Here is a 27174-nt window from a genome sequence, read left to right as displayed (position 1 = left end):
GTGTAAGTGTGAAAAACACCAGTACCAGCATCTACCGCGGGAAACGTAACCCATGAGTAATACAACTCAAACGGGTACGCCGTGTCAGCTGAGACGACAAAAGACCACCGCCTGTCCCTCTAAAAATACGAGGTATTCCTGCAAGTGATTCCGTACAGTCATACGACTGTGTGCTGGAATATCAACCGCAGCCATATCGAAACAGTAATAGAGAAGTACATTGCAATTCAAAAAGGCACAACTGGGTAGTAATTCAAACAAAAAACCGTTTTAAATGTATGAAGCTTGAAGAAACCTATGTAACTATAGGTAGGTTTTATCCATCACTACTGTCAACCGGAAACAATAGTGAGGGTGTTGTAGCCTGATATATGCACTACTCAAGTGTCCCATAATAAGACCACACTCGTTTGCGGCGCCATGTTGCAAGGATTTCTGCTCATAAACAAAACTGTGCACAGAGACCTAGGACATTAGTGAATTGTGGTGTACCAGAAACTCGCCTCAGTACCTAGAAAACTCCAACCAGCTAGCATCGGTGTCACATTAGCTCTTCGTCCTATAGCAAAGTAACCAATGATTAGACAACCTAGAACATGCGACTTAGGACCATCTCAGGAATGGTGAGAAGTGATAACACTCTTTTGGTATACTCTCATACCAGTTCACGACAGGAGTAAAAAAGAGACACTGTAAGGTTAAAATATTTATTTTAATGATGTGATCTCAAACGCAGTATTTTAGTCAACATAAGCAGACATATGGTTAAAAATAATATGGTCAGCGTGGTTACAATTCCATAAAATACAAAAGGAGGAATCCTATTACAATGATAGTGCAAACAGGTACCATAGCACCTGGTTTAAACACCCTCCCTTTATAGGAACTATGTATTATAAGCTATAGAAGGTCTCTTGAGCTTGGTTTCGGGGACCCCATTACCTGTCCGCTCATAAGTGTAAATTACATCTGGATCAGCAAGTCTTTCTGCATCCCTGGAATCTTCCAAGTGTGTAAAATTATGGCAAACGTGCTATGATAAAGGCGCCAGAATCCTACTCGGGCTGCAGCTGCTAAAATGTTGTGTCTAGAATGTGTTACATGGACACGCCGATAAACAGGCTCACATGTAATGATAACCTTGATGGGTCAGAACTCCCTGTACAGACTGGGAGCACGATGTATGCCTAGAGATGTCGAAAAACAAAACTTTTCTCATGTATAGACTTTCGTGAAAGCTAATTTTGCAAAAACAACTAAGCAGTGTTGTGTGCAAAAAGCAGCAAAAGGTAAAATGGCGTTTAAACTTCTAATAGGCCATGCTAACTTAACATGCACGCAAAAATAGGCCCATAAAACATACTACAGTAGGACAGCAGATGTGGAATTATAGACAAAACATTGTATCAGTAAGGGTGCATGAGTTGTGTTGCAGTGAGGTAGGGGCATAAGAAGCATTGAGCATGTGCGCAGTCAGCGATGATGCGTGGTCCAGGGGGGGGCGCACTGGGAGCAATATCTCTTGCCTATTGCACTGCGTCATCTGCTATTGCGACACGATGTGAATTGTGAGCCCTGCTGTCTGCAGTGTAGGTGGATGGAACAAAAGATTAAACATTTATGAAATACACTGTCGAAATATGTAGGTTTCAGGGACGTTATAGTTTCAAATTAGCATTTAAAAAACCTTTGAATTTCACTGAAAAAAACATAGGTTTCAGGCACGGTATAGTTACAAATTAGCATTTAGAAATCCTTTGAAATTCACTGAAAAACCCATAGGTTTCAGGCACTTTATAGTTAGAAATTAGCATTTAAAAAACCTTAGAAATTCACTGACAAAACCATAGGTTTCAGGGGTGTTATAGTTAGCTCGACATTTCACTGGTACAAAACCATAGAAATTCATCCGTTATAGTTAGTTCAGCTAACTATAACTCGCGCCCCCGCAATGCACTGCTGATGATGTCACATATTAAATCATTCATGACATGGTCAGTGACATCACTGATGACATCACTGATGACATCTCAAATGACATCACTGATGACATCATCCAGTGAATGTGGTTTTGCTTGCAATTTAAATATGTCTTATAAATATACCAATCTGTATTGAAGAATGAGTGGATATATAAGTGTCTGGATGGAGGATTTAGTAGCTGTGTGACTGACTGTTTAAGTGAGTAATTAAAAGTGTCTCACTAAATACATGGGTTAGTAACTAAACTGTGTGAATGTCTGTATCAGTGTCTCTGTTGTTGTGTAACCTGCTGCATCAGTTGGTCACTAACTACATGAGTGTCTATATTAGTTATTGATTAGTTGGCTGAGTATTTGTATGGGAGACTGAGTGTGTGTGTGGTTGGGTGAGGGGTGTGTAACTCTGTGCATAGATGTGTGAGTGGTTGAATGACAAGGTGTATGAGTTTAAAAGTGCATGTGGAAACAGTTGTTTGGGTGAGTGAGTGTGTTTATGGGTGTGTTGGTGAGCGAATATATGTCTCAGTGGTACATCTCTAACGAAGTACAAAAATAAAAGGCAGAGTATGTGAGAGTTAGTGTACATAAATAACCATACGTAAGAGTCAGTGATTGTGAGAGTGACCGTATGGATGAGTGTATACTTGTAATAGTGATTTTAAACCATACTAAGGATGAGTTACTACCTGTATGAATAAATGAGGTGGTGTGTGTATAACTGTGTAGGTGAGTAAATGTAAGTGTGATTGATTCTTTGCATGAGTGAGTAGGATAACTGCATAACCAACTAGGATGAGTGCTGGAGTGTCAATGTCTATATAGGTGTATGAGTGCATTGTGTTATTTTGATCAGTGACTGCATGTATGAGTGACTCTGTGGGTGAATGAGTAGATGTGTGTGTAGACCTAGGAATCAGTGAGTGGGTATGTAGTACTGGTATTGGTGTGTCAATAGTGTAAAATATGGTACTCTGTATTTTACAGTGAGTGATCAAAGGTTATACTAGTGTGTGATGAGGTGCATCAGATTGTCACATGGATGATGTCATCAGTGATGTCATTTGAGATGTCATCAGTGATGTCATCAGTGATGTCATTGACCATGTCATGAATGATGTAATATGTGACATCATCAGCAGTGCATTGCGGGGGCTCGAGTTATAGTTAGCTGAACTAACTATAACGGAGGAATTTCCATGGTTTTGTACGAGTGAAATGTCCAGCTCACTGTAACACCCCTGAAACTTATGTTTTTTAAGTGGATTTCTAAGGTTTTTTAAATGCTCATTTCTAACTATAACGTGCCTGAAACCTATGGTTTTTCAGTGAATTCAATATATATATATAGCTTTCTGTGTGCAATAATAGTGATGCATGCATGGTTCCAGCACTGCGTACTTTTAGATATTTATTTGCGTTTCCGCTCATTGCGTAGAGACCGGTTGCTTACAAAAGTGCTGTGTTTTTATTCTCATGCCTGGTGATGCATGTATGTCTAGTGCAGCGCATGTCTACTTTTGCTTGGCCAGGCTAGGATTATACGCTTTTTCTTCTACTGTATATGTGTACACACAGCATTGCCCACTCATGCCAGGGGTCACTTAGCGTATCTGCTGTAGCACTCTTCAAATGCACCTCTGAGTTTCGGGCACATAGTTCTGTTGCACAGACATGTTTTCGGGACAGCTGCTGATCCATGATTCCTCTTCCACAGTTGTCCATCTGTCACAATATTGTGCTTGGAGGCAGGCCCATATTCCTACATCTGGGAATGCCCTTGGGACCACCCCAGCATATCTGGGTGCATCCAGTGCCAACCCCTCTTTCTCCTTATGTGTAGTGTTCAGTGTCTTCCAGGGTCACAGGGAGGTCTGCTGCTGTGGAGAGGTGCATATCCTTTCAGTTAGTCCAAATCTTATTTTTAAACTGTTGTTTGGTTAAGCAATTGGTGTGCAGCAATACACAATCAAGGTACCACCAATGATAAAAGCTTTGCGAGGAATTGCAGCGGAAACTTAAAGTAGATTCTTTCAATCCTACTAATCACTGCACATACAGCAAAATGCAAATAGCAGAACACTATTTTATATGTATTTTAATCGTTTTCGCTTGTCGAGTTATGGTATGACAGCGGCGATCGGACTTCACCATTTCCAACCCTCGCAGTTCTTTGAGGTAGTGCATTTCGGTAATCGCGTGAAGTATTTGTTAATTTTGTTGTTTTTTTAACTTTCAAAGATTGTAAAATGGTGCCATGTGTATCCTGATTCGGGGCACGGTCGAAAATGAAATCGCACACTGGGACTCCTGATAGACTTGCACCTTAGGTGCTGCTGCTAATGAGAGGCTTGCCACTAACTGTGTTTGCGAAAAAGTCTTGCTGCTTTGTTGCGCCGAGAATATGAATTCTCACTATCAGCTTTATCATCTGGCGTTAGCTGCACCATTTTGATTTTACTAAACGTATATGTGTGAGATCCTTATCCTAGAGTATAAAGGCTTTCACCTAGTCCTCTTTCTCATATTTTAATTCTGCCTACTGCATCACATACCATTTCGGGGAGTGGGCCCGCCCACTACAGCCACTGACTTCACTGCGACTGAATACATTAGGTGTGATGGAGATACTTTTTTACCCGTTTGCTTCCTTCCCCTTCCACCCACCACTTTTCTGTGTTGTTGCCCCTGACGCCCACCCTTCCTGCTGTCCTTGCTTGCATATACACCCTCCCTTTTCCCCGTCTTTCCATCTTTCTATTATTAGTGCTTCCCCATGCTGGTCATTCCACCCCATCATTGCTTGTTTGACCAGTCTCTCATTCTGCCCTCCCATCCCTGTTTCTTCTCCCCCTCCCGCCCATCCTCCTGTCCCTATTGCTTCGTCCACACCCACCCTCCTGCCACCCTTGCTTTTCCCCCTTCCATCCGCTCGCCCATCCCTGTTTCTACTCCCCCTCCCAACCGCCCTCCCGTGGTTCTTCTCCCTCTGGTGCCACTGCCAACCCTCCTGTCCTTGTTTCTTCCCCCTCCCACCAGCCCACCCATCCCTGTTTCTTCTCCTTCCTGTCCTTGTTTCTTCTTCCTCCCTCCCGTCCTTGTTTCTTCCCCCTCCCATCCTTGTTTCTTCCCCCTCCCACCCTTGTTTCTTCCCCCTTGCACCAGCCTACCCATCCCTGTTTCTTCTCCCTCCCAACCACCAGCCCTCTCATCCCTGTTTCTTCTCCTTCCCGTCCTTGTTTCTTCTTCCTCCCTCCCGTCTTTGTTTCTTCTCCCTCCTGTCCTTGTTTCTTCCCCCTCCCACCAGCCCACCCATCCCTGTTTCTTCTCCTTCCTGTCCTTGTTTCTTCTTCCTCCCTCCCGTCCTTGTTTCTTCCCCCTCCCATCCTTGTTTCTTCCCCCTCCCACCCTTGTTTCTTCCCCCTTGCACCAGCCTACCCATCCCTGTTTCTTCTCCCTCCCAACCACCAGCCCTCTCATCCCTGTTTCTTCTCCTTCCCGTCCTTGTTTCTTCTTCCTCCCTCCCGTCTTTGTTTCTTCTCCTTCCCGTCCTTGTTTCTTCTTCCTCCCTCCCGTCTTTGTTTCTTCTCCCTCCTGTCCTTGTTTCTTCCCCCTCCCACCAGCCCACCCATCCCTGTTTCTTCTCCCTCCGAACCGCCAACCCTCTCATCCCTTTTTCTTCTCTCTCCCATCCTTGTTTCTTCTCCCTCCTTCCCACCTTCCCATCCCTGTTTCTTCTCACTCGCACCCACCCACCTTCCCGTCCTTGTTTCTTCTCCCTCCCTCCCGTCCTTGTTTCTTCTCCCTCCCTCCCGTCCTTGTTTCTTCTCCCTCCCTCCCACCTTCTCGTCCTTATTTCTTCTCCCTCCCTCCCGTCCTTGTTTCTTCTCCCTCCCTCCCACCTTCCCGTCCCTGTTTCTTCTCCCTCCCTCCCGTCCTTGTTTCTTCTCCCTCCCTCCCACCTTCCCGTCCCTGTTTCTTCTCCCTCCCTCCCGTCCTTGTTTCTTCTCCCTCCTGTCCCTGTTTCTTCTCCCCCGCCCCACACTGCCCAGTATGTCTCTCGATGCAGGACGGTCCCACCAAAAGCAATTTTCAAAGCCAATAGGTCCCAAAGATGAGACCCATAGGCTTTGCCAAAGCTGTGTTCCCACCGCACCCTCCAGGATTCCAATCGGTAACTCTTTGACCTCACACACAGATATCTGCAGTGATTGCATTAACCAATTGAGGTTTAAGTTATAACTTGAAATTATTTTTCATTTAAGGTGTGTGTTATTTTATCTGCAGTTACCTGCAGGTTAAAAAATTAGAACAAAATACTTACCGAATATTTTGTTCTTTTTAATCATGGCTTTGACCCTGCCATGTACTTCAGCTGCTGCTTGTAAATTAATACAGCCTGGAAACACGGTAAAAAAAACACGCTCAAATCCGTGCTTCCAGGCCATTTACATGTACAAGTTCTTACTGAGGCTTTTGCGTCTCTGGGAACACGGCCACATACAGCCCGGGGGGGGGGGGGGGGGGGGGGGGGGCGCCCCACAGCCTGAAGACCCCTGGAACTGTATTGGAAAGTATGTGCTGCTTCTCTGGCGAACAGATCGTGCGCCCTCTACTGTTCAATAAAATAAGACTTTCTAAGCGCTGTATTTTTTACATCCATTTCTCACAGCTATTAAATTACTGTTCTGTTCTGTTTTGGAAAGAATGTGCTTGCGTAAGGGTCGTAGCTGTCAGTGGTGCAGCGGGTGCATTGGCACCGAGACCCCAGAGAAAGGGTCCCTGGCCGTCCTCTCAGCAGCACCTGCTCTTGCGGTGCAGAGGTCCGCGGGGAGGCCTCCTGGCAGAACGCTGCTGTGCTGTTCTTGTGGGCGCGAGAAGCTGCTTTCCCCACGGGGTGTCAGGACGTCGCACTGATATAGTGCGCTGCGCGCGTGCTTTTCTTGGGCGGGGAGGCACACCAAGCAGCACGCTCAATGCACCGCAGCAGCCAAACAGGCCTGTGTCTTCGGTGCTCACCCGAACATAGCGCTTCGATCAGAGTGCCACGCGGGCCCCTCACTCCTGGCGCGCGAGTGAGCGAGAGACTGAGCCAAAGCTGTCCATCAGACAACAGGTGCGGTGCACAAACTCTGGCGCGCGATAATTCACATTTAGTGATTTTATTTTTTGCGTCAGAGGATTACGTCCATGTCCATAAAACAACCGGGGGCGCTGGAAAACAGCTCCGAAGTAATGAGCTATAACGCAATCGTGAAGATAAGAACACAACCTTCTGAGCTCACGGTCCCAAGCCCATGTATGATGGGTTGGAAGGCTTGTCTCCGTAGGTAGACGTAGCTTTGCCTGATTTGAAGGATGCTTCTATTTCAACATGTAAACTCAAGAGGCTCGTCAGAGGGCTGACAAGGACTTGGCTGAGGTCAGCCAGTCTCTTGTATACATATCAGGGGCAGATTTACAGCAAAGTAACGTAGCACGGTGCAGCAAGTAATTTTGCTGCGCCGTGCTGCGTTAGTTTGGAAAAAGATTTACCAAAAGTCCTATTCTTTGATTAGAAAAATCACACTATATACTTTTTGTGATTTGGGTTATTTATTCACCTTTTCTTTACTTATTTCTTCTTTTTTTGAAAATACAAAAAGATTTGCTCTTATTTTTAGAGAATCACACATAAACTTTACACTTACATTTACTACAAATTACAAAGACAAATTTGCACACCATGAAACAATCACATAATGACCACATGGAACATACGATATGTCGATGGGCTATTCAACATTAATTGCACCATATACATGTAATGTATATAAGTTCTCACATACGCCACCACCTATTTAAGCATATGCACACAAAAGACAATTTTGACTAATTTGAAAAAAACATTATTTAACGTCAAATATTGACTCAGGCTGAGTCAATATTGACTATGATACTTGTAGCTTTGGTTTTCTGACTATAAATGCAGGGCTACAAGTACCAGACTGCACAGAGACAAAAAAACTGAACTGGATGAGCTTCCAATGTCTGGCAGTGGTAAACATAGAAGATTTACATCACTTTAATTTAGGAAATAAACACACGGTCTATATGGGTGGTTGGTGTTCCATCAAGATTATAAACACACAGGTGAAAAGAAAAAAAATAGTAGCAGGATAAGGCCCGGTGTAGGTTAGAAAAATTAAAACAGACAAGAGCCCACAACACAATTACTGCAGAATTGGCGGTCTCCAGCAATTTTCTGAATGAAAACGGCATAATTTGGATTTTCTGACATAATGGCTGATATGTATGGTCTCTTCCCCATTGATTATTAGGTTATGACTTATGAGATACATGATATGATCGTGAATCGTTTTTAAGGCCATTCTCAGCTTGAGCCTATCCCAGGCTGGAATCCTTGCATGATGCTGTTAGCCCTGGCATGTGGTGGCCATACCGGTCATATGAGTATGGTGAGGTTAAATTCTAGCATTGGTTGATGCAGGATAATGTGGGTTGATAATAGCAGTACCTGAGCATTAGAGGCTGCACATGGGAATGTGAGGTGTATCTATCCATGCAGAAGCAGGACAAATTAACTGCATGCGCGCTGCGGCGATTTTTGCGCTACGCGGCTTTTTTCAAAAAGCCGCGTTACATGACGAGCTCAGCTCGTCATCAGCGTGCGAGCGGCGCAACTGATAACGAGCTGAGCTCGTCATCAGCGCCGAAGGGGTTAAAGCACACTTTGGAAAAAACAGTCCGAAATTGCGGAGGTAAGGCTGTTGGTATTTTCTGGTCCACCATTACAGCCCTTGGCAACAGTACTCCGCCGATGCACTGTAAATTAAATGATCCTATTTTAATTATTAAAAAATATAAATACATTCTATTAAATTTTTTTAATGTATTTACAAATAAAACTCAACTATTACTTTATTATAAAATAGTTTAATTACATTTTTCAATTTAAAAATTAATGCAACATGATTTTATTAATAATAACATTCATTTAAATTAAAATATGTGGATAACAAATCTTTACAACTTAATAATTAAATATAATTTTCATAATTTAGGTGTTTTTTTATTTAAATCTTAAGAAAAACAATTCTAGTTCCATTAAAACATTCGAAATAATGCTGAAAGTAAGTTAATGCTGTAGCTTTTTTTAATTTTATCTACATTTCAAATAAATATTTTTAAAAATGTACATTAATATTTAACATAAAATATTGTTAATATTCAACTTAATATATTGTTAATATTCTTTTTTACGTTTTCTAAAAAAAAATTAACGTTGCCCTATAATTTACAATGAAGAGATCTTGGTCCCTGTGATGCACATGTCTGCCTACATGTGCAAAGTTACAAGTAGTAATTTACACTCATAAATTAGACTCACTCTCTGATTTCAGGTGTGGGGACATGTAAGCCTACACTTTGGAGTAACTTTACTCTTGTAAATGGTGATTTGCTAAAAGTCAAGTTACTCCAAAGTGTAAGAGATAATTTACTTGCAGTAAATCTCCATGTCTAAGTAAGATTATCTTTGTTGAATTGGGCCCATTGTGTCCTTTCCCAATTTCCTGCTGATGAGTCACACATCACTCCTCAATGCCCTATGTTCTACTTTTATCCTTCCAAAATGCTTGACTTCCTGGCCTCACAATCCTCTTCACCTGTTCCTTTTGTGATCCTTTTCCTCTGCCCTCCTACTTCTAAGGAAATGTGACCTCCTTAGTAGTTAAACAGCCAACTGTGCAGCCAGGAGACCTGCATTCTCCACAGAGGCAAACTGTGTGTTCTTAGGTAAATTACATTATCTCTATGTATTTATCTCAGCAGCCTTACCTGCCAATATTGTGGTTGCTTTCAAAAAAACGTGTATCCGTGAGTGAAGTGTTCATTAAAAAAAACTGGACGTGGACTTTCACTGCCTATTAGATTTTTTTTATTACCCTACTTTTGGTTTTCAGTATTTACCGGTAACAGACATCCTTCGCAATTGGCTGTTAAACTTCCGAAAGATATGTCCATTTCTTATGTCAAAACATCTATCCAAGTATTTTCGATTCCATCTTAACGAGATTGTCCCTTTTCACTCAGTTTTTCACGTGCACCTTTCTGCCTCTTAAGCTAGTGCTTGTTTCTGCCATGAGTATTCACTTTCTACACCGCACACACATGTTGAGTATTCACTTTCTACACCGCACACACATGTTGAGTATTCCCTTTCTACACCGCACACACATGTTGAGTATTCACTTTCTACACCGCACACACATGTTGAGTATTCCCTTTCTACACCGCACACACATGTTCTCCACGTTCTCACTAGATTCCAGCTCCTCTTTGTTTCAACATAATTGTCTGTTTGGTTTGTGAACCCTCCTCGTGAAGCGTTGTCTGGAGTTCTTCTGCATAAACTTGCACTGTGCATGTACAGCACTTGCAGTGAACCGAGGCTTACACTTTGAGGCGTTCATGAAACGCTGCATTCTCAGAAGTGGAGCGCGCCACGTGCCCGGGGTGCGCTGCCCCTTCCGATGGGTGGACAGTGTGATTCCCCGCTGGCAATGATTGACAGCCATAAACCCCAGGCTGTTTGCTTTTCTTGTGACTTTGTTATTGGAGGATTGAGAGTTCATTGTTCCAGCCTGCACACACCAGGCACGGTGTGTATTGACTCTCAAACATCTGATAGTTTAAAAGTAAATGCTCCACGGGACCCTTTTATGTGTGAGAGATAAACCAATCTCTTCGCTCACTCTCTTCTCTTGATGTAACACCTCGGATGGGGTTGTCCTGAGGCTGCGTCGGCCTTCCTCCTCCCGCTCCCTCCTCCTCCTCGTCACCTCCTCCACTTTAAAACAGGTGCCCGAGTTTACTACGCGGTTAGTGAGGTGACCTCAGAGTAGAGAGGCCGTGGTGACTGATCAGCGCAGCACAGGACGTCAAAGTGCAGGTGGGTGGGGGAAGCGCACACACCCCCTTGCAGGAACACGGGATAGCGGCTGAGGCGCCAGAGGAGAGGCTGGGGCCGGCACCAGAGCGGAGTCCGAGCCTGGGCCGGGCACCTGCAGCAGCCCCTCTCAGCAGACACCTGAGTGATGCCCGTCACTGCTGCGGCAGGGACCCCCCAGCAGCAGCAAAGCCTCTGAGAGCAAGCAGCCTACGACGCCGTCTCAGGTAAGAGCAATGCGTGGAGAGCGGAGGGAGGGCTGCGCGACCCCGACCTCACCACCAGGGGTCCCCATATTCACACGTACAAAAAGTATGTGTTTTTGCCGGTTTTCAAATGTAATGTTGCTGGTTTTCAAGTATGTACCCTGATATTGCACTGCTTTATTGGCAGAAAACTGCATAGTGTCATGAATCATTTGGACCAACAGAATTCCGCGAATAACCTGTCAGGGACAACAATAAAAACACTTTCATTGATGCGCGGGCGCGAGCTGATTGCCAACAAGGTTTGGTGGGTATGGAATGCAGAAAACCCAACGGACCACATTTTTCGGACACCCCGCGGAGGAGCCGGATGAAAGCGTCACTCGTTTATATGAATGGACGCAGTGTGTGCACTCTTGTGCCTGTTGCATGTGGAGCGTGGCACTCAGCTACCCTAAGGCAGATCAGCGGGCAGAGTCCATCTGTGAACATTGTATATGAAAAGCCAAGTAAACACAAGGCTGGCCGCACATTCTTTGTGCGAGTGTCAGGCCATGTGATGTATAATGCGGGTTCATCTTCGCTCTGCTTCGCCTGTGATTGATACTCAAGTGCACAGTGGCGCATGTTCACACCTCACCTTTATTGCAGCCAGTGACTCGTTTCTTTCAGGGACACCGTACACTTAATCTATTTCGTGATGCACTTGCTCCCAGTGGAAACGATTTTTGCAACCCGTGCTGCTTTTTTTCCTGCCAGGTCATTGACAGATGTAAGATATGGACTCGGGCGCTTAATTTACTCTCTGGCGTTTCCCCGGCAGGTTAAGCTGGTTGTAGGGCCGCGCAACAGGTTCCGGGAGTCTGTGGCAGCCTCGCGCGTGTGGGACGGAGCAATGTGATTTAAGAGACTTTTCCCACAGTTTCGCTTTGCCTCAGTGACTTTCGTAAGGGTGAAAGTGATCCATGGAACACTTATGAGGTTCGATGGGCATTGTGGGTGATTCGGATCGCCTATTCGCTGTGGAGAACAGATTGCGTGAATGGGTACAATAAACTCAACTACAAGAGGCTAATAATCAGGATTATACTGACACGCCTCATGACTAAAAGAGGAGGATTGTGAAATTAGGGCTCAACCACCTCTGAGATCACATGGGCCAGCCCGTGCCCGGCCCGGGGCACCCTCTGATCCCAAAATCTGTCGGTAGCAGGCAGAAACTGGGCAGGAGTCGAGCGTGGAGGGCAGGGTGTGCCGCAGAGAGCTGGCACTGAGGAGTGGGCTGCAGGGGCTGAACGGCAAGGACAGGGCAGCAGGCAGTGGGCAGTGCAGAGAAGAGAGAGTGGACAGGAGGGCGAGGGAAGTGTAGAGCGAGACTGGGCAGTAGGGAGCGTGCAGCAGCATGTGGGTAGCCAGAAGTGTGTCATGAAGTGTGGACGCCTGATTCTGGGCAGTGGGTAGCCCGGGTCTACCCACTAGCGGGGTAGAGCATGAGGTGGGCAACTAAGTAGGGCTGGCAAGGAGTTCCCATTCAGCAACAGATTATGAAGCAAAGAATAGCAGAGGAGAGTGGGCAGCCAAGGTAGGGCAGTGCAGAACTGAAACAGGCAGTATTATGAGCAGTGCTTAATTTGAGCCGGTGGCTGCAGGTGGGGCCCACCAGCACTCATTTTTGGCGACTGGCACTTATTTTTCCTCAACAGACTTTGACCCAAAGCGAGAGGGAGAAAAACACAAATGGGGGAAAGAAGGGGGAAGAGAAAGATGGGAAAAAACTGACAAAGGAGGAATGCAGGTATGAAAAAGAACCTGCCAGCGCGAGATAAAGAGGCAGGGAGTGCCTAGCGGTGGATGAAAGAGGCGTGAGGTGGAATCAAGGCTAGGCAGCTTTGATCTTCCCAGAAGTAGCAGTAGGCAGGATCAATGGGGCACAACATGCCCATACTTTTTTTTAATTTTAGGGAGTCTCCCATACTGTAAAAACATTAAATAGGACATAAATATGACCTTAAGTAAAGCGCTCCCATGATCTTGGGCTGAGTGCGGGCTATATAAAACTGCAAAAAAAAGTAGCTGCGGGATGGCCAGTCAGCTAAACAAGAAGCAAGCTTCTTGCCAGGGTGCCCGGTGCCTCAAATAAATGTACATGTGTGCAGCTGGTTAATCTGTAAATGTAAAAGCTGCTAGGAAGCCGGTATTGGCTTCAATTGATGGAGTCAGTTAAAGCTTCCCTGGTGAATATTTATTCTATTTGAGAGGCATTATAAGTTTAAAATCCTGACTTACATATTCACTGTGCTTTCAATCACACACTGGGCCCTTGTAGCAGTGAAAATACACGTCACTCTTCACCACTGCACCAACGAGATTCTATTTTGTGGCTCTCTTGTTACGCGCATAGACATCTGCAGTCATTACATTAACCAGTAGAGGTTTCATAACATAACATACCTCCCCCTTATTAGTTTAATTGTATTTATTTTTCATTTAAGGTGTGTGTTATTTTATATGCAGTTACCTGACAGTGAAAGACCAACAAAATATTTAAAAATATGTTGTTTTGTTAGCGGCACCTTTGTCCCCCACCTCACTCCCATTACCCCTGCCCCATCTGCACTCAGGATCACAGCTAAGATGCTTTCTAAATGCACTTCGACTGCTGGGTATTCTACAATCGGTTGTATGGCATTACAACGCGGGCTTTTACCACGTGTGCCATTACAACGCTGTTTTTACAACGCAAGTTGTTACAACGACTTGCGCTGTAAGCGCTGGATAGTGGAATAGTTAAATGTTCTATTCCAACTCCAGCCCACGTTACAGTAGGGAAGGTGTTGGAATAGAAAATTAAACTATTCCCTAGTCAACAGCGCCCTCCTGCGCAAGTCGTTGTAAAGACTTGCGTTGTAATAGCAGCGTTGTAATGGTAGCGCGTGGTAATACCCGCGTTGTAAAGGCTGTTCCCCTCTACAATCAGACATTCTGACAGTGCTGTTTGGAGGGTTCTGATAACAGCTTTGGGCCCCAGCACTTATTGTTTTACAAATGAAGCACTGGGCGATACAGGAGTACTGGCAGCAGGCTGTGAGCAGCAGTAAACAGTAGCTTCAGAAATGGAATTTGGGTCCCTGGGTCCCCTGCTTTTTGTGATGCTGCCATGCCTGTCCAGTGGGAGGGTGCACGGTTCTGAGCCTGAATGGTGAAATGCAGCGCCTTGGACCATCTAGATGCTGGCAGAATCCACGGTGGCTCCTTAGGGACCGATGCCCATCGGAGCATAGCTTAAAAGGGATTGCATTCCGTGCTTGATACCAACAATACCAACAATATCTTGATAGCAACAATATCCCTTTATTGGGGATTAGCTAATACCACTGGTTGCAGCAGGCGTTTTCTATTCCAGCAGACAGCACAGGTCATTTAAACATCTTACTCGTTTAGATCCAACAGAAAAGACACTCCCAAAACCTTTATTGTGTTTGGATCAGTGTGTTGAAGATCACAATATAATTCAAGGAATTCATGCAAGGGTTGAAAAACCCCGGGCTACACAAAAAACGAAAGGTTTTATTAGCACGTTGTGCACCAATAAATAGGTGCGAGCAGAGTTCCCACTTGTTTGTTTGTAGATCTGTTTCCTGGAGGGTTGTGTCATTTCTGTCATGCACATCAGTGTAAAGGAAAATGGAGTTAAAATTCCACTGACGGGCATGATTCCCAGTACCCTACACTCCCAACCCGCACCTTCCTGCTGATCAAAGTAGTCTAGTAAGGTCACAAGCATTCTGATGGACTGCCCAACCGACAACTAGATTGGCTTAAATTCCGGGGCAAATTCAACGTATTGAAAGGAAGCCAATCAGAAAAGCTGAAGCAAATTGTTGTTTTAACCAATCTGATTGGCCGCCTTTAGATCAAGCATAATTGCCCCCTTTATTTTGTCATTCGGATTGGCGCCTAGCAGCTAATAAGAATGGCTCAAAACATCCTTCACCTTCCTATATCCCTTTGTGACCCAGGAAGATGCAAGTGCTAGAGGATGCAAATGCGGCGAAGGAATCTTCCACCAGTATGGAACTCAAGTGGCGAAAGCCCTCACTCCTATAGGAATGCACATTTGGGTGGTGTAAAGTGGCAGAATGGAAAGCCTCATGTGGCCTGGCTAGATGCCTTGACTGTACTGGTGGGATACCCTTAGCACACTCAGCTCACTATCAACATGAGCTGTGCAGGGGTGCCTCTGAGATGTCTTCATTCTCCTGCAGAATGTCTGGGCCTGGGAGCTGCAGTAAGCAGTGTCCTGTACAAAAGAGCCCTGTAAGACATACCAATAAACTTTGTTTGACTTTCACAAGATATTCTGTCTATGTATATCTTACAGAATGATACCACATTCATGCTGCAAGTCCTCCCAGCCCCTGCGAGAAGAATGGCACCTCTCTGTTATGATGGTTCCTCTGTTCTAAATTCTCTGTGCAGCATTGTGTTATTTTTCTCTGGGGTTCAGCCCACGGTTTATGAAACTTTTCATAAGTAAGTACATGAGGAATGGGAACACCCACAGTGAAGCAGCCTAAAACAAACAGGAGAACTCCCCAAAAGCAGCAGGCACTGTCTCCAGTGCTTAAATGAAGCCAACCAATCCAGAACCAGCCGTATTTGAGAAAACAGTGAGTCCACTCAGGGTGGGTTCCATCTGTTTCTCATTTTGCGTGCTCTTTTCACCTGCCCTGCTGATGAAGACAATTCTCCATTTGTGTTGTGCTTTTATTGGATTTTCTGCGAACACTGGGAGATTAAGAGCCAGATCTGCCGGTTGTCACCTGTTACGGTCGGTCTGGTCCAGTTCTTGTTTTCCAAAACCTGACTCAGGGTTTACCTGAAAATGTGGGTGTTTCTGTGAAAATGGCCACCAGCAGACGATTAAAACAGAGAAGTGCCCTGACACGCTCTTATTCAAGCTGAAGGCGTAGGATTGTCCTAGATAGCCGGCTAAAGTCACAATCACTTTGCCTAGATTGAGAAATAATCAGTTTCCTACCCTCCTCTATGCTGATTACACCAGATATGTACATCAGGCTTCTAAGAGCTTAACATGCCCTGCAACAACACTGTGTGGTCCTCACCCAATATGGTGGTTTTTCCGTGACACCTTCCAGACCTGCTCAAAAGCAAACGCAGGTTCCATTGGTACTTTATGCCTGTCTTGTTTGCTTTGCTTTCAATTACTTATGTGGTGAAACTGAAGTCCCACAGTGGATGGCTTCCCTTGGTCGGAGGTCATCAGTTGTTGCAGACTCCCTTTGGCTTGAAATTAAGATTGAGCCTGCCAATCAAGGACAATCTATTGCATTGTGGGTGCTATCTTAATCTTATTTCTGTAACTCATAGTGCATATACTCTGAGCCAGGCCAGGTTCAGTAACACATTGTTTTGGGCAGGGCACAGCAGGGTTGGTAATGAAGGGTTGTCTAAAACTAGTTTGTCTGATATCACCTGGTACTGAATTTGTCAAAACAGTGATTTACATTTGATTTAAAAACGGCACCGAGACAGTAGGCAGTCATTGCAGATTTTAGGCCTCTGTACCTTTCATTCACATACTTCAAAAACCATTTTATCCCACGATATGTGACTAATCCCTGTTTCCCGAAGGAAGGGTGTACCCACGTGCATTGACACGTGGGATTCATTTTGGCACGGGAGGTCATAGAAGCTTGGGTTGGAATTCCTCATGCGAATAAATTGTGCTGAAGATGTAGATATATTTTATTAGTTGTCCAAAACTTCAAATTTAAGAATTAAGCCTGTGACATCAATGTTGACTTCAGAAGAAGTTATGTGCATGCAGATACTACGGATAAGTTAATGACTCTTTGTGATGCTGGCAGTTGATCCACAAGACAATTTGAATAAGTGATTTGGAAATTGTGCAAATTTGTATTGTAATGCACCTTTATACAATAATTTTGCTAATTCATAGAGTTTAGTGGATTGTTTAACCCTTAGTAAACGTATCCTGAAGCGGAACATAACCTATCCCCTGGACTTTATAATAGATGTCCATCTGCCATCTCTGCTTACTCCCCCCTTCCATCTTTCTTCCTAAGCTCCCTTCACCATGATAAGATCAAAGCTCATTTTTCCCAGGACTCCTAAGGCTGTGTTGGGTCTCTTCACCCCCTCTCCCCACAGCCAGATGCACACAAGAGTCAAAACATAAGTAGCTCCCCACATAAAGATTGCAAGCATTGCTTTAGTGGGGGCGTCTGAATCCTTTATGTCAGTTTGGGTAAATCACTGCAAAAAGAAAATGGTGTTGCAGGTTCTGTGAAGGAGATATACAAAACAAAGCTGGTTGTTGGAGACACATTAAGGCTAGGGGCACATTCATATATAGTTTCGTTTTCTATTGTGTTTTAGAGCACTTCTTTGTGCAAAAGGTTCTCTAATTGTTTTATTATTTGTTTCTACACATAGTTTTGGTGGAAAGAGTCACTTTTGCCTTCATTAGAATGTGAATCTTCAAGAAAGACAAGTTTGCCACACACGTGATAGGGCGCACACATTGCGATAGGGTCCTACTGAAGGAAGATCACAGTACAGGTGTCCCATAGCAGCAACAGTGCACTGCTGGGTGGGCGGACACATTAGCAGGTCTGTTGTCCAGCAATGGCAGGCCATTGGTGGAGCAAGCTTGCACTGCTGGAGCCTTATGACTCAGACAGGGCACTGTGGAGAAGAAGCCATGGCCACCAACCATTCTGAAGAACCTCACACTGCTGGGGTCTTCCGGGCTGAGGCTAGGCACTGCTTGAATGAGCTTACACCGCCTGAGTCCCACTGCAGTGATGGATCACTTCTGCAGCAAGCTTGCAGTGCTAGAGTCCTCCTGTACTGACCGCGTATTGCTGGAAGAAGCTAACAGTCCTGGAGTACTCATAGCTAAGAAAAGGCCTAACTGAAGGAAGCTCGCACTGCCAGAGTACTCCCGCAGTGACGCACTGCAGCCCGAAACCTGCATTTCTAAACTCTTCTTGTAGTAATTGGGCACTGCTGTAGGAGGCTCGCACTTCTGGCTGGAGTCTTCGCAGTGAAGACAAAGCCTTACTGAGGGACGCTCACACTGCCAGAGTACCATTACAGTGATATCTGCAGAGGCTCGCTTTGCTAGAGTCCTACTGAGATTGCATTGCTGGAGAAGCTAGCATTCCTGAAGTCCTCCTAGACTGAGAGTGCACTGCTGGAGAAGCTAGCATTGCTGAAGTCCTCCTAGATTGATAGTGCATTGCTGGAGAAGCTAGCAGTGCCAAAGTCCTCCTCGACTAAGAGTGCATTGCTGGAGAAGCTAGCATTGCCAAAGTCCTCCTAGACTGAGAGTGCATTGCTGGAGAGCTAGCATTCCCGAAGTCTTCCTAGACTGAGAATGCATTGCTGGAGAAGCTAGCATTGCCGAAGTCCTCCTAGACTGAGAGTGCATTGCTGGAGATCTAGCATTCCCGAAGTCCTCCTAGACTAAGAGTGCATTGCTGGAGAAGCTAGCATTGCCGAAGTCCTCCTAGACTGAGAGTGCATTGCTGGAGAGCTAGCATTCCTGAAGTCCTCCTAGACTGAGAGTGCATTGCTGGAGAGCTAGCATTCCTGAAGTCCTCCTAGACTGAGAGTGCATTGCTGGAGAAGCTAGCATTCCTGAAGTCCTCCTAGACTGAGAGTGCATTGCTGGAGAAGCTAGCATTGCTGAAGTCCTCCTAGACTGAGAGTACATTGCTGGAGAGCTAGCATTCCCGAAGTCCTCCTAAACTGAGAGTGCATTGCTGGAGAAGCTAGCATTGCCAAAGTCCTCCTAGACTGAGAGTGCATTGCTGGAGATCTAGCATTCCCGATGTCCTCCTAGACTAAGAGTGCATTGCTGGAGAAGCTAGCATTGCTGAAGTCCTCCTAGACTGAGAGTGCATTGCTGGAGAGGTAGCATTCCCGAAGTCTTCCTAGACTGAGAGTGCATTGCTGGAGAAGCTAGCATTGCCGAAGTACTCCTAGACTGAGAGTGCATTTCTGGAGATATAGCATTCCCGAAGTCCTCCTAGACTGAGAGTGCATTGCTGGAGAAGCTAGCATTGCCGAAGCACTCCTAGACTGAGAGTGCCTTTCTGGAGATCTAGCATTCCCAAAGTCCTCCTAGACTGAGAGTGCATTGCTGGAGCAGCTAGCATTGCCGAAGTTGTCCTAGACTGAGAGTGCATTGCTGGAGAGCTAGCATTGCCGAAGTCCTCCTAGACTGAGAGTGCATTGCTGGAGAGCTAGCAGTGCCGAAGTCCTCCTAGACTGAGAGAGCATTGCTGGAGAAGCTAGCAGTGCCGAAGTCCTCCTAGACTTAGAGTGCATTGCTGGAGAAGCTAGCATTGCCGAAGTCCTCCTAGACTGAGAGTGCATTGCTGGAGAGCTAGCATTGCCGAAGTCCTCCTAGACTGAGAGTGCATTGCTGGAGAAGCTAGCATTGCCGAAGTCCTCCTAGACTGAGAGTGCATTGCTGGAGAAGCTAGCAGTGCCGAAGTCCTCCTAGACTTAGAGTGCATTGCTGGAGAGCTAGCCGTGCTGAAGTTCCTAGACTGAGAGTGCATTGCTGGAGAAGCTAGCAGTGCCGAAGTCCTCCTAGACTGAGAGTGCATTGCTGGAGAGCTAGCAGAGCCGAAGTCCTCTTAGACTGAGAGTGCATTGCTGGAGAAGCTAGCATTGCCGAAGTCCTCCTAGACTTAGAGTGCATTGCTGGAGAAGCTAGCATTGCCGAAGTCCTCCTAGACTGAGAGTGCATTGCTGGAGAAGCTAGCATTGCCGAAGTCCTCCTAGACTGAGAGTGCATTGCTGGAGAAGCTAGCAGTGCCGAAGTCCTCCTAGACTTAGAGTGCATTGCTGGAGAGCTAGCAGTGCCGAAGTCCTCTAAGACTGAGAGTGCATTGCTGGAGAAGCTAGCAGTGCCGAAGTCCTCCTAGACTGCGAAAGCATTGCTGGAGAGCTAGCATTCCCGAAGTCCTCCTAGACTGAGAGTGCTTTGCTGGAGAAGCTAGCATTGCCGAAGTCCTCCTAGACTGAGAGAGCATTGCTGGAGAAGCTAGCAGTGCCGAAGTCCTCCTAGACTGAGAGTGCATTGCTGGAGAGCTAGCATTGCTGAAGTCCTCTTACACTGAGAGTGCATTGCTGGAGAGCTAGCATTGCTGAAGTCCTCCTAGACTGAGAGAGCATTGCTGGAGAAGCTAGCATTGCCGAAGTCCTCCTAGACTGCGAGTGCATTGCTGGAGAGCTAGCCTTGCTATAGTCTTTATAGCTAGGACAAGGCCTGACTGAAGGAAGCTCACACTGCCAGAGTACTGCTGCAGTGAAGGAACACCACAGCCGAAAACTGGTGTTGGCAAACTCATATTGTAGTAATAGGGCACTGCTGGAGGAAACTCACTCTGCTGAGGTCTTCATAACTGATGCAGTGCCTTACTTGAGGAATCTCACACTGCAGTCTCACTGCAGCGATGGGGCACTAGTGGAGGAAACTTGCATTGCTAAAGTTCTATTCTATTGAGTCACCCTGATCTGGCCTTTATAACTGAGTCAAGGCACTACTTGAGGAAGCTGGCACTGCAGGATTCTCCACAGCTCACACAGGGCTGAACTGGAGGGAGGGCACTGCTGGAGGAAGCTCACACTGCAGGATTCTCCACAGCTGATACAAGGCTGAAGTGGAGGGCACTGCTGGAGGAAGCTCACACTGCAGGATTCTCCACCGCTGATGCAAGGCTGAGGCGGAGGGCACTTCTGGAGCAGGCTCGCACTGCAGGATTCTCCACCGCTCATACAAGGCTGACGTGGAGGGCACTTCTGGAGGAGGCTCACACTGCAGGATTCTCTACAGCTCATACAAGGCTGAAGTGGAGGGCACTGCTGGAGGAGGCTCGCACTGCAGGATTCTCCACCGCTCATACAAGGCTGACGTGGAGGGCACTTCTGGAGGAGGCTCACACTGCAGGATTCTCTACAGCTCATACAAGGCTGAAGTGGAGGGCACTGCTGGAGAAGGCTCGCACTGCAGGATTCTCCACCGCTCATACAAGGCTGACGTGGAGGGCACTTCTGGAGGAGGCTCACACTGCAGGATTCTCTACAGCTCATACAAGGCTGAAGTGGAGGGCACTGCTGGAGGAGGCTCGCACTGCAGGATTCTCCACCGCTCATACAAGGCTGAAGTGGAGGGCACTGCTGGAGGAAGCTCACACTGCAGGATTCTCCACAGCTGATACAAGGCTGAAGTGGAGGGCACTGCTGGAGGAGGCTCACACTGCAGGATTCTCCACCGCTGATGCAAGGCTGAGGCGGAGGGCACTGCTGGAGGAAGCTCACACTGCAGGATTCTCCACCGCTGATGCAAGGCTGAGGCGGAGGGCACTTCTGGAGGAGGCTCGCACTGCAGGATTCTCCACCGCTCATACAAGGCTGACGTGGAGGGCACTTCTGGAGGAGGCTCACACTGCAGGATTCTCTACAGCTCATACAAGGCTGAAGTGGAGGGCACTGCTGGAGGAGGCTCGCACTGCAGGATTCTCCACCGCTCATACAAGGCTGACGTGGAGGGCACTTCTGGAGGAGGCTCACACTGCAGGATTCTCTACAGCTCATACAAGGCTGAAGTGGAGGGCACTTCTGGAGGAGGCTCGCACTGCAGGATTCTCCACCGCTCATACAAGGCTGAACTTGAGGGAGGGCACTGCTGGAGGAAGCTCACACTGCAGGATTCTCCACAGCTGATGCAAGGCTGAGGCGGAGGGCACTTCTGGAGGAGGCTCACACTGCAGGATTCTCCACAGCTGATGCAAGGCTGAGACGGAGGGCACTTCTGGAGGAGGCTCACACTGCAGGATTCTCTACAGCTCATACAAGGCTGAAGTGGAGGGCACTGCTGGAGGAGGCTCGCACTGCAGGATTCTCCACAGCTCATACAAGGCTGAAGTGGAGGGCACTGCTGGAGGAGGTTCGCACTGCAGGATTCTCTACAGCTCTTACAAGGCTGAAGTGGAGGGCACTGCTGGAGGAGGCTCGCACTGCAGGATTCTCCACCGCTCATACAAGGCTGACGTGGAGGGCACTTCTGGAGGAGGCTCGCACTGCAGGATTCTCCACCGCTCATACAAGGCTGAAGTGGAGGGCACTGCTGGAGGAGGCTCGCACTGCAGGATTCTCCACCACTGATGCAAGGCTGAGGCGGAGGGCAGGTACAATTGAGCCATAAATATTTTCCTCCACAGGGTATTCATTTTTATGGTGGTGAAATGCCTTCCCTTAAATCCTGTCAAATATGTGGACCATTGGTTATTTCCCACACGAATTTTGGACATTCGTCCTTTTGTAGTATTATAGGCTTACAAGTAAAATGGGTGTGAAAAAATAGTTGGAAGGTTTGTGAATACTCCCAAAGCTGGTATTGTGTGGGTGTACATCATCTCACAGCAGCCACTCCGCACCCCTACCCCATCAGCAACTTCTCCCATATTTTTCCTCCAACCTTTCCATTGCGGAATATCTGCCCCGATTGAGGAATGGCTGAATTTTCAAAGCATACATTCCCATTTCAATTTTAGCACACTTCATTGCAACTTAGGTGTACAAAACCTTTTTATTAATGAGCACATAAGTACATTTATAATGGCACGGATTACTTGCCAGATTCTGAAATCAAACTCCAATGGAAGACAGTGACAAACTCTTCCCTACCAGTTTTTGGCTGAGACAGCTGAGTGGTTAAAAATCTGGGGCCATATTTACAAGCCCCTTATGCCACTGGAGCATCACTTTTTTTGACGCTACTGTGGTGCAAAGTGCAGGACCATATCTACAAGGCCATGCAAAGTCACCCTGCATGGTTTTTCATGGCTTTGTAGATAAGGTGTTGATCACGCAGAGCAAGTCACTCCTCTACCTTACATTGTGAGAGGGAGGCATACGCTGCCCCAGATTTACAACATACCATGAATCTGAGGCACTGCCAAAAAGATATGCCTCACCATAGTAGGCATCTCGAGGAGAAATGTTTACATTTCTGCTCGTTTTTCCTCTTTCCCCGTGTGCTGCATTCTGCAGCACACATAGAATGAGAAAAATGCCTCTTCCGATTGTTTTTGAGCAGGAAGGTGCCCCTTCCTGCACAAAAACAATCATGCCAATAACACAGACACCCTTGCACCATGGTGGAAGGCTACCTGCATCGGCGCATGGCTGCAATTTTTGCGCAAGCGCTGGCTGAAAGGACAGGACAGGACAGGAATGCACTGTATCTTGTAAATACAGTGCATTTCTGTCCTTTTGAATTGGCGTAGGGTAGAGCAGCAAAATGACTTGCAGCGCTGCCCTATGGCAATTCATTGTAAATAAACCTGCTGGTCTATAGCATTGAGTCATCAATTCCCACCAGAAGTTTAGACCTTTACAGATTATCACCCATCCCAGATTAGACCGGGACAATTGTACTGACTACCACGCTTGTAAGCTCCCTCCCAGTCTAGGGTATGTTATTTTACCCAGTTAAACTATTACATCAGATTTATCATCTCCAGATTGCTCAAAATGGGGCAACCTTAAAGTCCAATCCTGGATCCCTGTCACATTACCACCCACACTCACTGACAGTAAAACAGTGAGTGGAGTTTAGGAACGCCATTCATAACATTCATGTGCCTCCACTCAGCTGGAAAGAACCCATTTACTTCTATTGCTAGCATCATCAGCAGAAATATGGTAGACAGTTTTCAGAGATGGTCTATCATTTTTGGAATACCCTCTCAGTTCTCAGAGAAGAAACAGCTACCCCTACTGACTTAATTACATGTACCTACTACCCCTCCTGGGGGAATAAGCCATCAACAAGTACTCTCCAGCCATCTCTGTCCTGGGCTTTCCTTTCAACCTGACTCCAGGTGTAACCCATCTCTTTGCAGTCATCCTTTTTGCCAGGTGTTTTATTGCCCTCCTCTTTTCCTTTTCCCTTGAGTGTTCCAAGTCACGGCTTGCCTTGTGGTGTTTGATGCAGACTTGCAGAGGGTGTGCCCTATCCAGCCCCAGCGTCTTTTCATGATTTCTTCATGAGCAGGGTGTTGGAAAGTCTGTTGCCATAGGTAATTGTTGCTGATGGTGTTTGCCAGCGGATTTGGAGTATTTTCCTCAGACAAATGTTAATGGTGGTCTGGACTTTGTTGGTGGTAGTCACTGATGTCCTCCAAGTTTCTGCTCCATACAGAAGGATCCCGTTTACATTGGTGTTAAAAAGCATGATCTGGGTTTGCAGTGTTAGGTCTTTGGAGCACCAGATCTTCTTTAGCTGAATGAAGGCAGCCCTTGCTTTGCCGATTCCTTCCTCAACATTGGTGTCTGTGCCACCCTGCTTGTCTATGACACTGCCCAGGTAGGTGAAGGCTTCAACCTCTTCAAGTGCATCGCCTGCAACAGTGACTTCAGTTGTGCTGGCCATGTTAGCCTTCAGGATCTTGGTTTTTCCCCTGTGGATGTTGAGGCCAAGTTGTGCTGCTGTAACTGCCACATGTTGTGGGCATTCTCTTGCCTCTGCAGATGGGTATTGGAGTGCCACGTGGCTGCGTTAGGCCTGGGAAGAAACCCTGCCATATGACATGGAGAGGTTTCCTAAGTTGCCTTCTTTTCTACACAATGACTTTTGACACACATGTGCTTGTGTGACAGTGCAGGATTAGTTTCTCTGAAACTATTTTGCTTAATAATCCACTTTGTAAGTACACTCTCATGACACCTTGAACATTTCGTACAAGGCCTAAATACACATTGTGAAAATGTTGTTCGTCCATGAGGTGACTCGACTATCACAAGACATTAAACAAATTTAAGCTTTCCCGAAGCCTTGACAAGGAAGCATGGATGATGACATTATAAATACATATGCATGCCTGTGAACAAATCGGAGGAGCACTTTGCTATCATTGCCTGCTCATCGCTGTGTCGGAGGCTTAGCCCAGCTGATTCCTGTTTACCCTCTGCGAGGAGGGATGCCCAACTTGTGAGCAAAACGAGAACCTACATATATTGCCTTCAGGTTAATGGGGGGCTAGATCATAATAAAAGGGGATTCTTGGAAAAACACCCACCATAGGCAAATAGGTTAGGGATGCATAGTAGGAGTACAGTATACCCTGCACTTATATGCCAGCATATATACACTGTTTTAGCACCATGATGGAATAATTTCTTCTCATCCTTTTTCTGATATTGCTAATCACTTTTATCTGCTTCTGGCTATTGATTATTGCAGGGCACATCTCTTATACAAGAATCACAATGGTTCAATAAATATTGAAAACACCACTTTGTGTACTTCTTGTGTGTCTCTCTGAGCGAGCATGAGTGACTGAGTAAAAAGGTTCTAGATCAGTTAACAGGATTACTAGGAAAATCAGGGTTGTCATGTTCTAAGGTTGCCCAAACCATTTGTTTACCTTAGTAGGATTAGGAGTGCTTATTATGGCACTGCGAGCTTGCTGGTCAACATCTCCCAAGGGGGTGTATAGAATCAGGCTGGCACCATCCCAATGTGCATCTTGTGCAACAAAATAACAATTCCTACTTAGAAAGTCAAAACCATAGGAAAAGGAGAGTAGGGCCAGGTCATCTTCAAAGTCCAGGTCGTCGAGTGCATCCAAGGTGTCGGCTGGATCCCATTTTTTTCTCCTTGCTGTGAAAGTCTTCATGATCCAGTGTACGACCAGCAGGAAGAGAACAAACAACCCTGGCGGACTCTGGTCTTTACTTGGAAGGCTTCCATGAGTTGTCCTCCATGGACTATCTTGCAGGTCATTCCCTCGTAAGAGTTCCTGATGATTCTTAGGAGTTTATCTGGTACACCATAGAGGTGGAGGATTTTCCAATGAGTCTCTCTGTCCACATTGTCAAATGCCTTCTGATAGTTGATGAAGTTGACATAGAGAGGGGAGTTCAATTCCATTGACTTCTCAATGACGATGTGCATTGTTGCAATCTGGTGTGTGCAGGATTTATCTCTGTGGAAACAAGCTTGCTGGTCTCTCAACTGAGCGTTGACCTGTACCTTCAGTCTGATTAGGATGACTCTGTTGAACACTTGCCTGGAGTTGATAGAAGATGTATCCCCTTGTAGTTGGCACAGTTACTCGGTCACCTTTCTTGGGTACCCTGATACGATATCCCTCCTTCCAGTCTGATGGCCCATTTTCCTCTTCCCAGATCCTTCCAAACATGGGGTGGAGCATGTCTACGGATGATTCAATATCTGCCTACAGTGCCTTTGCAGGAATGTTGTCAGATCTTGCTGCCTTCCCATTTCTCAGATGTTTAGTGGCTTGCTGTATTTCTTCCTTGGTTGGTCTGCTCCAGTCGATTGGCAAGACCTTGTCAGTCAGCTGAATGTCTGGCGGAGAACAGGTCTTTCTGGCTTGCTGTATCTGCCATAGAATTTCCTTGTTCCTGTGAGCCACCCCCAATTAGGAACAATTTACAGATTTTCTCATATGCTGCTTAGGCATTGCTGGGATGAAACGTACAGGGTAAAGCCCTGCTGGTCAGTATCTTGCACTGTCTATGCACAGCTAGGAGGGTCTTAACACTTACAGTGCACTTGTAGGAGGTAACTGGAACTGACATGAAACTGCTAGGTTGTCGCTCTCACTAGCAAAAAAACTTGAGAAGAGTGTCTGACTGGCAGGGCACTGCTGGTGGGCGACTCTAGGACTTTATTGGGGTGGCATCTGGTTGTCAGGGCACTGCTGTGAAGAGTTCACTTTACCAGGATGCTGCTGCTGTAGCAATGCAGTTTGTATAGAACACTATCAACTGTTCAACGAAGAATACAGAAATATGAGTTTAGTTTGCAGATAAATCCTACATTTCTCAGATGTTCAAATTCATCATAAAGTGATTGAGGGGTACCCAGTATGTTCAAGTGTATCTTTTGACTGTAGTGGCAAGAGATGTTCTGTATCACACTGTGCCATCATAAGACACATTT

At 46.2% G+C, this 27174-nt stretch overlaps 1 protein-coding gene across 1 annotated transcript in view; it reads left to right on the top strand.

Annotated features, from left to right (window-relative positions):
• Window positions 1-10853: 10853 nt before the first annotated feature.
• Window positions 10854-27174, top strand: part of LOC144772631 (gap junction beta-2 protein-like) — a 34326-nt gene continuing 18005 nt past the window's right edge. The window contains exon 1 of the mRNA XM_078657073.1: window positions 10854-11156. The gene's annotated coding sequence lies outside the window, so the exon portion shown is untranslated. The remainder of the gene's footprint in view (window positions 11157-27174) is intronic.

The sequence above is a fragment of the Lissotriton helveticus genome, chromosome 8 (assembly GCF_964261635.1).
Source record: "Lissotriton helveticus chromosome 8, aLisHel1.1, whole genome shotgun sequence".
NCBI classification, from domain to species: domain Eukaryota; kingdom Metazoa; phylum Chordata; class Amphibia; order Caudata; family Salamandridae; genus Lissotriton; species Lissotriton helveticus.
This window is presented reverse-complemented; position numbering and strand designations above follow the sequence as displayed.